General features: G+C 38.5%; 1 protein-coding gene across 1 annotated transcript in view; it reads left to right on the top strand.

Moving 5' to 3' along the window:
* Positions 1-12,385, top strand: part of GRID2 (glutamate ionotropic receptor delta type subunit 2) — a 1,625,731-nt gene that overhangs the window by 1,030,903 nt on the left and 582,443 nt on the right. The window lies entirely within an intron of this gene.

Raw genomic sequence — 12,385 nt, 5'->3', positions numbered from 1 at the left:
CATGGTTCAAATTTACAATATATACAGTCGAGATAATTTTCCTGAAGTGTCTTTTGTTAGCAACAGGACTTTGAATCTATATAGAGAGCAGGATATCAATCTTTTTTGAACATGTCATCCTGGGTCATAGCTTTTGTGTTTAACTTCCTAATAGCAATCATCCATGTGCTTGGGGTTTTTATAATACAAAATAAGGCTTAGACAGAGTCATTTTCCCTGTTAAAGCACTCATTGTAATTCCTCAGAGGCTTGTTCTCGTGGCTACTACAAAATCAGAATTAAATGATAGGAAATGATTACTTTCTAGGTTAATTTCTGCCATTTTATCCTAAGATATAAAGCTTTTCCCCAAATAAATGATAGAATTTAAAAAATAACAATAAAAGAAAACGTTTATTGGCTAATTACTTTAGTTTCCAGTTCCAAACTTGTATAATTTTGGTGATAAACACCGTCTTGGTTTAATAAAAATGCTACAGTGTTCTGCTGTTAAATATATCAAGGGCATAATTTGAAAAGAGATTTTTTAGATTGTGTAAAAACTGTATCCTCTTTTTATACTTAAAACTTTTATTAGTAACTCATGCAATTCTAGAATAGCAAGATAAAATAAACTTAATCTTACAGGCATGACTGAAGCGACTTGGCAGCAGCAGCAGCAACCTATTTTCTGCAATTTTAAGGTAGAGAAAACTGAGTCTCAGAAAAAAATAAATGAATTATTAAGGGCTGGTTACACAGCAAATCAGTTTTAAATATCAAGATTTCTGGTTTCCTGTTTTATGTTCTAGGTACCATACAATTTATCTGTTTTGTTGTTCTTGGAAGTAGTGTCTGTTTACTACAAATCAAAATTATTGAATCTTCCCAATTGGCACAATGGTAAAGAATTCCCCTGCCAATGCAGGAGGCACAGGACATGCAAGTCTGATCACTGGGTTGGGAAGATTCCTTTAAGTAGGAATTGGCAACCCACTCCAGTATGCTTGCCTGGAAAATTCCATGGACAGAGGAGCTTGGAGGGCTACCATACAGGGAGTTGCAAAGAGTTGGACACGACTAAGCACAAGCTCAGCAAAGAAAATACACGCACACATACCAAGAATCAGGGGTAGAGGCACCATGTGTTGATATTATATAAACAATACTTTATTTTTAATATGGCCTTTTCAAATTCCCTGAAGTTGGTGTGTACATTGATGAGTCTGTAAAAGACTTCCAAAACCCTTGACTGCATTTTTTAACAACTCTTTGGGTGAAAAGTTTATTTTCACATGTATGCATTCTTTATTATAAGATGATACATTTAAATATATATTTTGGTAAGGAGTTTTCAGACTGTGTAATTTAAGTTTGTTGATGTTACTTACCCTACAGCAAGCCTTCAAACATTTTAAACAAAATAAGTAAAGCAAATACAAGCAGGACTGCTCTGGAAGAGAGTGGGAGAGAGGCTCCAGATGGACTCCCACCACGATCAGTTCTCAGAACCACAGTCTGAAAATCAGTTCCCTGGAATATTTAGAAGTCAGTTTAATCTGTTATCCATATAGCTGTACTGCCTTTCTTACAGGTTGTGGAATAGCATTACACCCATGTAACATGGGTATGTTATTTTTATTTACAGACTTGCTCTATGATTAAATGGCATTTTCTATTTTTTTTCTTACTGTTAATTTTGTAACAGTTTCCAAGAATACACTTTGTTCATTCATACATTCATCATTCTTTTAACAGATATTTATCAGTTGCCTGTAACATGGACTCTATTGTTCAATGCTTTTATGTGATTTCCCAAAAAGCTATTTAGAACCTAGTTGTGAATAATGGCTAATAAGTATACACAAAGGTATACTCTAAGGTGAGAGATAATAAAGAGCCTCAAATGTGGTAAAAATAGAATTCTATGGAATCTTAGCAGAGTCCACTATGTGTGATGCAAATTGGATCCATGCTTCATGGCTCAGGTATTCCTTTTAGGGAGGACATGCAGCTGAGTCCATCTAGGACCTCCCTGGGCAGAGGGGTCCTGCTCTGCTCCTCTTCTGGAAGAGCATGTGCACGTTGGCTAGTCATTGCAGAACTAGGAAGGTCTGAGTGCCTGGCCTCCATCTGGCCATCTGGGTTAACTATGAAGAGACACTGCACCTACAGACTGGCTCATGGGATCACCTGAGCCGCTGTAGAAGTTGTGCTGCCCTTAAACCTTTCTCTCTGTCCATCCCCCTTGTCACATTCCCTTGCATATACTTTGCATAGGAGCATTTCAAGGAACCCTCCTAGACACCAGCAGATCGCTGTCTCAGAGCTGTTCCCTGAGGAATCTGACTCCAAACCAAGAAAAAAATTAGAAAAAATGGCATGGAACTGGTAGCCTCTTAACTTGAAAATCAGTCCATGGGGTTGCGAAGAGTCAGACAGGACTTAGTAACTAAACAGCAATGAATGTAAAGTTATGGAGAGGCACATATTTTGGGTGGTAGAAGTACTGTAGCTGACATATCTATTGCAATAAATCACATAGACACTGACAAAGATTGATTAATTTACCTGAGTGCACAGAACACGTAGAGTAGTTGAGACTGGAAAAAGATTGAGGAAAGGAATTAATTTTGTAGGTAAATGAAAGATCTTAAAGAATTTGAGGGCATAGATAAGTGACAGAATCAGAGCTGAGTTTTAGAAAGAATATGCTTACATCTTTTGTTTAATTAAAGAATAAACTAAGAAAACTATTACACTCAAAATATGTGATTACATATAAGTATTCAATACAAGTAAGCCTAACAAGATTTGATAGATCCTTAAATCAAATATTTCCACATTGGTTTAATTGATCAATTTCTACTAAATCCTTTGTGGTAGTTATTTTCAGTACCTAATGTGGGAAAATAGAATATATCAACATGTGTGTCTGTATCTCAGATCTTTTAGTATCAACTTGATCCATGTTGATACATATTATCCTAAAAGAGATACACTGATACATATTGATATCTAAAAGAATATTCTTTAAAATGGCAAAAATATTAAAAATAATCTTATATATTCATATGTATTCATTCAAATATTTATTGAGTACTACCACCATATGCTGTACTGTGAGATCACAGAAAAAGGAAGAAAAATAGAAATATCAAAAATAATTATGTGTGATCAGTTTGACAAAAGGGGAGATGCCAACTGTTCTGGAAGCATGTGACTGGAGGAGCTACTTAGACATAAGAGTGATAGATAAGCAGAAACATTTATGATGAATAGGCATTATCCAGAAAAGGAAAGAGGAGTGTATTGCATATATTGCAGGGTTATAGAGGAGAATATCTGATGCAAGAGCAATATAATGTAAGTAGGTTTGGAGGAAAAAAGAGTTTGGCAGATTTAAGCATCTGAGAAAAGACTGAGGGGGCTGGAACAGAAACACAACAGGAACATGGCTCTTCATTAGCTAAAACAGATAGACAAAGGAAAGATTATGAAAGGTTTTGTAGACTAAGGTAAAGTTCCTAAGCTTTATTTGAGGCTCCCTATTTGGTATAGAGTCAGATCCGAAGTTGCTGGAGCAGAAGCCCTGAAGTCTGGGTCCGAGATGACTCCTTTCCCTTTAAGTCAGTGTGCTCCCCTCCCACAGCTCTGGGATCCCGGCCCCACAGAGCAGCAGGGGCCCCTGTGGGCTCTCAGAGCATTGTGGGGCATAGGTTACAGGAGGTTGGCTGTAGACAGAGATCCAGGCTGCCTCTGATGTGACACCTGTGTGAGTGCCAACAAAGGCTGCCCCCTCCCTGCCTGGATGCTGCCCCAGCTCTGAGTTTCCTCCGTGTTCCAATGCTTAGCTCTTTCCTCAGTCATGGCAGTCCTCGATCCAGTGCAGAACTGAGTCATGAAATAAGCAATGTTGGAACATTCGAAGGCTCAGGCTGGGGGCTGTGCTAGGTCGGTAGCAGAAAACTGGGCAGTCTCTAGTAGTCTCACACTGCCCTCTCTGCCCTGCCTTGGGAGCAAGCCAGAGCATGCACACCCTTCACAGGCTCAGTCCAGGCTGCCCATAGCCCTCCTCAGCAGCGCTCCACCCAGGGGGTAGGTCTGCCCTTTGTCAGACCCCAGGCCTGGGGAGCCCAATATCAGATGTAAATTGCTCACGCCCCAGGGAGGATGTCTGCCCTTGTGATCTCACTTTTCCTTTGAGTCCCTTCCTAGGGTCACAGGTCTTAACCTGATTGTTTCTCTTCTCTTCCTACCTGATTACATGTGAATTCTTTCTTACTGCCTCGGTTTTATGAGTCTGTCTGCCATTTTCCAGTTAGTTTTCAGTAAGAGTAGTTCCACGTGTAAATATATTTTTGATGTGCTCCTAAGGGAAGTTTTGCAAGAAGTAAGTCTTTCTTACTTCTTCTGTATTCTGTCTTACTTCTGTATTGTCTTACTCCTTTGTCCTGATTGATCTTCCCTTGTTGATTTTTAAAATTTGTGTATTTAGAGTAACATAAATATATTATTTGTTTTTTGTGTTAAGCACTGTGTACCATTTAAAACTATAAACCTGAAAGAGAAAGAGAATTTAGGAAAACATGATGTGACTTACCAGAAACAACACTGACTTGGAATATGAGATAACCTTTTGACAGAAATGGGTAGAAATAAACTTTTTGCCACAAGAGCTTTGAAAAATGCAAATCAGTATCCTTAGAATAATCTTCTTGTGGACCCATCAATGTTCCCTGCAAATTCAGGGCATTTGAATCATAAAGTGGATAAAATGGTATCTATTCTGATTTAATTTAGTTCAACAGACATCTTTTGAGCAAACAGTGTGATCTGCATATGTTATATCGGACACACAGCTTACATGATCTAGAGGAAGAATATCAGGCATAATTTGAAGGCTTTAGTTCAGGTTTCTCAAATACCTAGTTGTCTGGGCATTGGTTTCTTCTCTGTGATGTAAGCAGTATGACCAGAATGTTAGTAGGTTCCTATTTCCTGCTCAGTTTGCTTCAGGTTTCTATTATGAAGGAATACTTGAGTGTATATGTATGCTTATAAGCATGAATATATATGCTTAGTCACTTAGTCTTGTCCGACTCTTGGTGACCCTTTGGATTGTAGCCTACCAGACTCTTCTGTCCAAGGAATTCTCTAGGCTAGAACACTGGAGTGGGTTGCTATCTCCTTCTCCAGGGGATCTTCCCAGCCCAGGGGTTGATCCTGGAACTTCTGCATTGCCAGCGAATTCTTTACCCACTGAGCCATCAGAAGTGGTGAATGAATATATTTATATCTATATAAACATATACATATGCATAAATGTTATATGGCAACTCAACTTTTCCTAATCATTTTGCACAAATATTTATGTTTTATTATTTATTTATTTATTTTTGGCATATTGTATTCTAGTACTTCGGAGAAGGCAATGGCACCCCACTCCAGTACTCTCGCCTGGAAAATCCCATGGATGGAGGAGCCTGGTAGGCTGCAGTCCATGGGCTCGCTGGGAGTCGGACACGACTGAGCAACTTCACTTTCAGTTTTCACTTTCATGCATTGGAGAAGGAAATGGCAACCCACTCTAGTGTTCTTGCCTGGAGAATCCCAGGGACGGGGGAGCCTGGTGGGCTGCCATCTATGGGGTCACACAGAGTCAGACATGACTGAAGTGACTTAAAAAAAATTCTAGTACTTATATATAAATTTTGAGTATAAAATATAGTATTTTCTTTCTCTAAGGGATTTTTCCTTACTGAAATTAAGAAGAAACATAAGGGCATCAGGACACACTGCTGAGTCTGGTATCTCCTGGTGTGTTCATTGCCTTGCTGGGCTAGTTTATTTACCAGAGTGTCTTTAGTTATCAAGCATGTCTGTAGGTTCCAAGGAACCTAGGAATATGTATAAGGAAATTAGACAAGTGTCATAAATATTTGATGTTTCCTATTACCTTCCAAAAGTATCTCTCAGTTACTTTCCAGTTTCAAAAATAGGAATAAACCCTTCAGCCTCATAAAGAGAGTGAAATAAATACTTAGTAGATTTATTTTCTTCTTTTTTCCAACTTATCCTATCCACAAGGGAGCATCAAACTTAAGCCTTTTCAAAAACTGATTATCCAGTGGTAAATTATTCCCAACCTTTGATCTACTCTTTCCTATTCTCTTCTGCTTTTTATATTTGATGCACACTGGTATTTCTATATAATGTGTATGATGAAATCTAAACTGATTTTACTTGATATTTTTCAAAAGGTTTACTCTGGAGGCAATTATTACTGTCAGTTTAATGGACATTTAAAAATTATCTGTATGCGTTATTCATACTATTAATGTCCCATTAGCTTATTTTGTTTAGAATCAGCTGTATCAAGAGATTAAAAGACTGCAACTATGCGTGCACAAAGATAATGACTGCTCATTACCACCTGGCCAGCACACATTTTTACCAGTGCTCTAATTTCAACGTTGATCTGGGGATAGATGAAAAAAAAAGAAGCTCAAAAACATGAGAATATTCTTAGGCAACCAAATGGCAGAGAGTTCAAGTCTGAGTTAGTTAAGCAGGGGCTTCAGTTAAAGGGTTTATTTGCTTAAAATATTAACCTCTCAAACATCCTTTATGCTACATGAAGAAAAGTTTTACTGATTACACATGCTAACAGATCATTAAGAATATAACATAAAGCAAGTAAATTATGAAGTAAAAAAAGTGAAAAAAGATAAGTGGAGGCCATAGTAAATTAAATGTGGGTTCACTGATTTATGGAATTTTGTAGCGTGTGCAGTATGCACTAACGTGCCCTATATTGCTCAGTACCAGCTATGAGCCAGAGAAGAGACTGGCCCAGAATGGCTTTGAGTATCTATGGGGAATAATAATAATACAATGCCAGGCAGTCTGGTTATCCAAAGTTTAGAATTTTCAGGAGGATAGCATTTAGGCAATGCAGCAATCATATTGATATGTGTATTGATACCCTCCTTTTCCTGGAAATAAAGTGCTGTCAGAAATGTAGGATTCTGATATAATTGGAAATATTACTGAAGTAGATGTGTGATTGAAAGCATAAAAAGCACTTATAAAAAGATTCCTGAATACCAGTAGTTTGAATTACATTTAGTAATACAAGCTATATTCGTCAATCAAATTCCTACAGTATTTCTCATTTGGAGATATTTATGATAATCAGATCCACTGTCCTTAAACCCCAGTCTTTAAAACCTTAAGTGATAATTGGGCTCCTTGAACTATAAGTACTGAGTGAATAACAGTATCAGATTCCCTTAACAGAATATGATAGTTTACCCGTATCAGAGATAAAGGCAATCAAGAGACACTGACAAAGGAGAGAGAGCTCATTTGAAATTCTGCATGGCTCTGCAGGTCCTTTCTTCCCACATCAGACATACATGTATGTTCTGTGTCCAAAAAGAAAAAGGCTTTGAAAGCCTATGTCACACAATAGGGAGCATTTACATTATGAAATATCTCTGTTTTTGCCCTAGAAAGTATAAAGCTTTAGGACATTCTCCAAGGAGCCATAAACCATTAGTCCATAGATTCGGAGTTTGTTCACTATAATAATTCTTTATAATGGAACATCTTGCTAAGGGCTTTTATAGATAAGACATTTCTTCCTAGTAAATATTACTCGTCCCTTTACCTGGAGTTGCAGTTGACAAGGGCGTTAGACTCATTTACCTCCTTTTATCTCACCCCCCTGGGCTGCTCTATGAGCACATACACAAATACACATATCAAAAAGAGGGTGGACAGAACCTAGACGATCTGCTTTAACTCTTTACTCCCCTAATACTAGTCAAAGAAACATGTGCTGCGCTTAGTTGCTCAGTTGTTTCCAACTCTTTGTGACCCCATGGACTGTAGAACACCAGGCACCTCTGTCCATGGGGATTCTCCAGGCAAGAATACCCGAGTGGGTTGCCATGCAATGAAATATAATTGAATCAGATTAACAAAAGCATTTTCCAAAGCTATGTAAATCTCCAAGCATATCAGTTTTGCAATCCTCATAAACTTTAGTTGAAAAAAAAACAGGAGCATGATTATAATTTCTAGAGGAATTATAAACCAAAAAATTTAAATAATCATGGAGATAATCATGATGCTGATCATACTAATTAAGCTCTCATAATTTATCAAACACACTTCTATATTATTTACATAATAATCTTCTCAGGTACATACTATTATTTTGCATTTAACAGATGTAGAAATTGGGACTTAGAGAAATTAAAAGGACTTAACCAGGTTTATACAGCTAGTAGACTCCACTACATTGATAAAATCCAGGAATTCAGTTCAGTTCAGTTCAGTTCAGTCACTCAGTCATGTCCAACTCTTTGCGACCCTATGGACTGCAGCAGGACATGCCTCCCTGTCCATCACCAACTCCCAGAGTTTACTCAAACTCATGTCCATTGAGTCGGTGATGCCATCCAACCATCTCATCCTCTGTCATCCCCTTCTCCTCATAACTTCAATCTTTCCCAGCATCAGGGTCTTTTCAAATGAGTCAGTGCTTCACATTAGGTGGCCAAAGTATTGCAGTTTCAGCTTCAGCATCATTCCTTTAGGGTGGACTAGTTGGATCTCCTTGCAGTCCAAGGGACTCAAGAGTCTCCTCCAACACCACAGTTCAAAAGCATCAATTCTTTGGGACTCAGCTTTCTTTATAGTCCAACTCTCATACCCATACACAACTACTGGAAAAACCATAGCTTTGACTAGACGGACCTTTGTTGGCAAAGTAATGTCTGCTTTTTAATTTGCTGTCTAGGTTGGTCATAACTTTTCTTCCAGGGAGCAAGTGTCTTTTAATTTCATGGCTCCAGTCACCATGTGCGATGATTTTGGAGCTCAAAAAAAATAAAATCTCTCACTGTTCCCACAGTTTCTGCATCTATTTGCCATGAAGTGATGAAACCAGATGCCATGATGTTAGTTTTCTGAATATAGAGTTTTAAGCCAACTTTTTCACTCTTCTCTTTCACTTTCATCAAGAGGCTCCATAGTTCTTCGCTTTCTGCCATAAGGGTGGTGTTATCTGCATATCTAAGGTTATTGATATTTCTCCCAGCAATCTTGATTCCAGCATGTGCTTCATCCAGCCCAGTGTTTCTCATGATGTACTCTGCATATAAGTTAAATAAGCCGGGTGACAATATACAGCCCTCAGGTACTCCTTTCTCTATTTGGAACCAGTGTGTTGTTCCATGTTCAGTTCTAACTTGCTTCCAGACCTGCATACATGTTCCTCAGGAGGCAGGTCAGGAGGGTTTGGTATTGCCATCTTTTGAAGAATTTTCATAGTTTGTTCTGATCCACACTGTCAATGGCTTTGGTATAGCCAATAGAGCAGAAATAGATGTTTTTCTGGAACTCTCTTGCTTTTTCAATGATCCAGCGGTTGTTGGCAATTTGATCCTGGGTCTCTCTGCCTTTTCTAAATCCAGCTTGAATATCTGGAAGTTCACAGTTCATGTACTGTTGAAGCCTGGCTACGAGAATTTTGAACATTACTTTGCTAGTGTGTGAGATGAGTGCAATTGTGCAGTAGTTTGAGCATTCTTTTGCATTTCCTTTCTTTTGGAATGGAATGAAAACTGACCTTTTCCAGTCCTGTGGACACAGCTGAATTTTCCAAATTTGATGGCATATTGAGTGTACCACTTTCACAGCATCATCTTTTAGGATTTGAAATATGACTTCAAAATTTGACAATCAGGAAATCTGACTTCAAAATTCATGCTGTTGACTGTTTAATCACATATGAGAAGAGGATAGGTAATTCAAATTTATAAATTTTTGATAATAAAACTGGATAATAAGAGAGAAGCTATTCAAAAATAACAGTGAAGGATCAGTTTTATTGATTTTTGTTGGAAAAATGAAATTGATTAAATATTGAAATGAATGAATGAGGAATAATTTGTTTGAACGGCTACTGTGAGCTCAGTGTCATGTGATGGGCTACAAGACACAGATGAAACAGGAGATATAGCAGACAGTATAAAACCTGCCTAACTCAACTAGAAGTTGAGTTAGAGATTATGGCAAATGAGATATTTTGAAGTACCAACATTACAGAGGTCAAAATGAAGCAGATCAAAGGCTAACAGAATTTTGCCAAGAGAACGCACTGGTCATAGCAAACACCCTCTTCCAACAATACAAGAGACTACACGTGGACATCACCAGATGGTCAACGCCGAAATCAGATTTATTATATTCTTTGCAGCCAAAGATAGATAAGCTTTATACAGTCAGCAAAAACAAGACCGGGAGCTGACTGTGGCTCAGATCATGAACTCCTTATTGCCAAACTGAGACATAAATTGTAGAAAGTAGGGAAAACCACTAGACCGTTCAGGTATGACCTAAATCAAATCCCTTACAGTGTTACAGTGGAAGTGGCAAATAGATTCAAAGGATAAGATCTGACAGAGTGCCTGAAGAACTGTGGACGGAGGTTCGTGACATTGCACAGGAGGCAGGGATCAAGACCATCCCCAAGAAAAAGAAATGCAGAAAGGCAAAATGGTTGTCTGAGGAGGCCTTACAATTATCTGAGAAAAGAAAAGGAGCGAAGGCAAAGGAGAAAAGGAAGATATACCCATTTGAATGCAGAGTTCCAAAGAATAGCAAGGAGAGTTAAGAAAGCCTTCCTCAGTGATCAATGGAAGGAAATAGAGGAAAGCAATAGAATGGGAAAGACTATAGATCTCTTCAAGAAAATGAGAGATACCAAGGGAATATTTCATGCAAACGTGGGCACAATAAAGGACAGAAATTGTATGGATCTAACAGAAGCAGAAGATATTAAGAAGACGGGGAAAGAATACACAGAAGAACTATACAAAAAAGATCTTCTTGACCCAGATAACCACAGTGGTATGGTCACTCACCTAGAGCCAGACATCCTGGAATGCAAAGTCAAGTGGGCCTTAGAAAGCATCACCATGAACAAAGCTAGTAGAAGTGATGGAATTCCAGTTAAGCTATTTCAAATTATAAAAGATGATGCTGAGAAAGTGCTGCACTCAACATGCCAGCAAATTTGGAAAACTCAGGAGTGGCCATAGGACTGGAAAAGATCAGTTTTCACTCCAGTCCCAAAGAAAGGCAATGCCAAAGGATGTTTAAACTACAGCACAATTGTGCTCATATCACATGCTAGCAAAGTAATGATCAAAATTCTCCAAGCCAGGCTTTAACAGGACGTGACCTGTGAACTTCCAGATGTTCAAGCTGGATTTAGAAAAGGCAGAGGAACCAGGTATCAAATTTCCAACATCCGTTGGTTCATCAAAAAAGCAAGAGAGTTCCAGAGAAACATCTACTTTATTGACTATGCCAAAGCCTTTGACTGTGTGGGTCACAAGAAACTGTGAAAATTCTTAAAGAGATTGGAATACCAGACCACCTGACCTGCCTCCTGAGAAAACTGTATGCAGGTCAGGAAGCAACAGTTAGAACTGGACATGGAACAACAGACTGGTTCTAAATAGGAAAAGGAGTACCTCAGGGCTGTATATTGTCACCTTGCTTATGTAACTTATATTCAGAGTGCATCATGAGAAATGCTGGACTGGATGAAAAATACACTAGAGTCAAGATTTTTGGGAGAAATATCAATAACCTCAGATATGCTGATGATACCATCCTTATGATAGTAAGTGAAGAAGAACTAAAGAGCCTCTTGATGAAAGTGAAAGAGAAGAATAAAAAATTTGGCTTAACACTAATATTCAGGAAACTAAGATCATGGCATCTGGTTTCATCACTTCATAGCAAATAGATGCAGAAACTGTGGGTACAGTGAGAGATTTTATTTTAGGGGGCTCCGAACTCACTGCAGATGGTGACTACAGCCATGAAATTAAAAGACACCTTCTCCTTGGAAGAAAAGTTATAACCGACCTAGACAGCATATAAAAGAAGCAGAGACAATACTTTGCCAACAAAGGTCCATCTAGTCAAACCTATGATTTAGTCATATACGGATGTGAGAGTTGGACTATAAAGAAAGCTGAACACTGAGAAACTGATGCTTTTGAACTGTGGTCCTGGAGAAGACTCTTGAGAGTCCCTTGGACTGCAAGGTGATCCAACCAGTCTATCCTAAAGGAAATCAGTCCTGAATATTCATTGGAAGGACTGATACTGAAGCTGAAACTGTAATACTTTCACCACCTGATGTGAAGAACTGACTCATTTGAAAAGATCCTGATGCTGGGAAGGAGTGAAGTCATGAGGAGAAGGGGATGACAGGATGAGATGGTTAGATGGCATCACCGACTCAATGGACATGAGTTTGAATAAGCTCTGGGAGTTGGTGATGGACAGGGAAGCCTGGCGTGCTGCACTCCAT

Source organism: Oryx dammah, unplaced genomic scaffold, assembly GCF_014754425.2.
Source record: "Oryx dammah isolate SB20612 unplaced genomic scaffold, SCBI_Odam_1.1 HiC_scaffold_3, whole genome shotgun sequence".
Classification (NCBI taxonomy): Eukaryota; Metazoa; Chordata; class Mammalia; order Artiodactyla; family Bovidae; genus Oryx; species Oryx dammah.
Note: the sequence above shows the minus strand (reverse complement) of the source record. Positions and strands in the feature narration are given on the sequence as shown.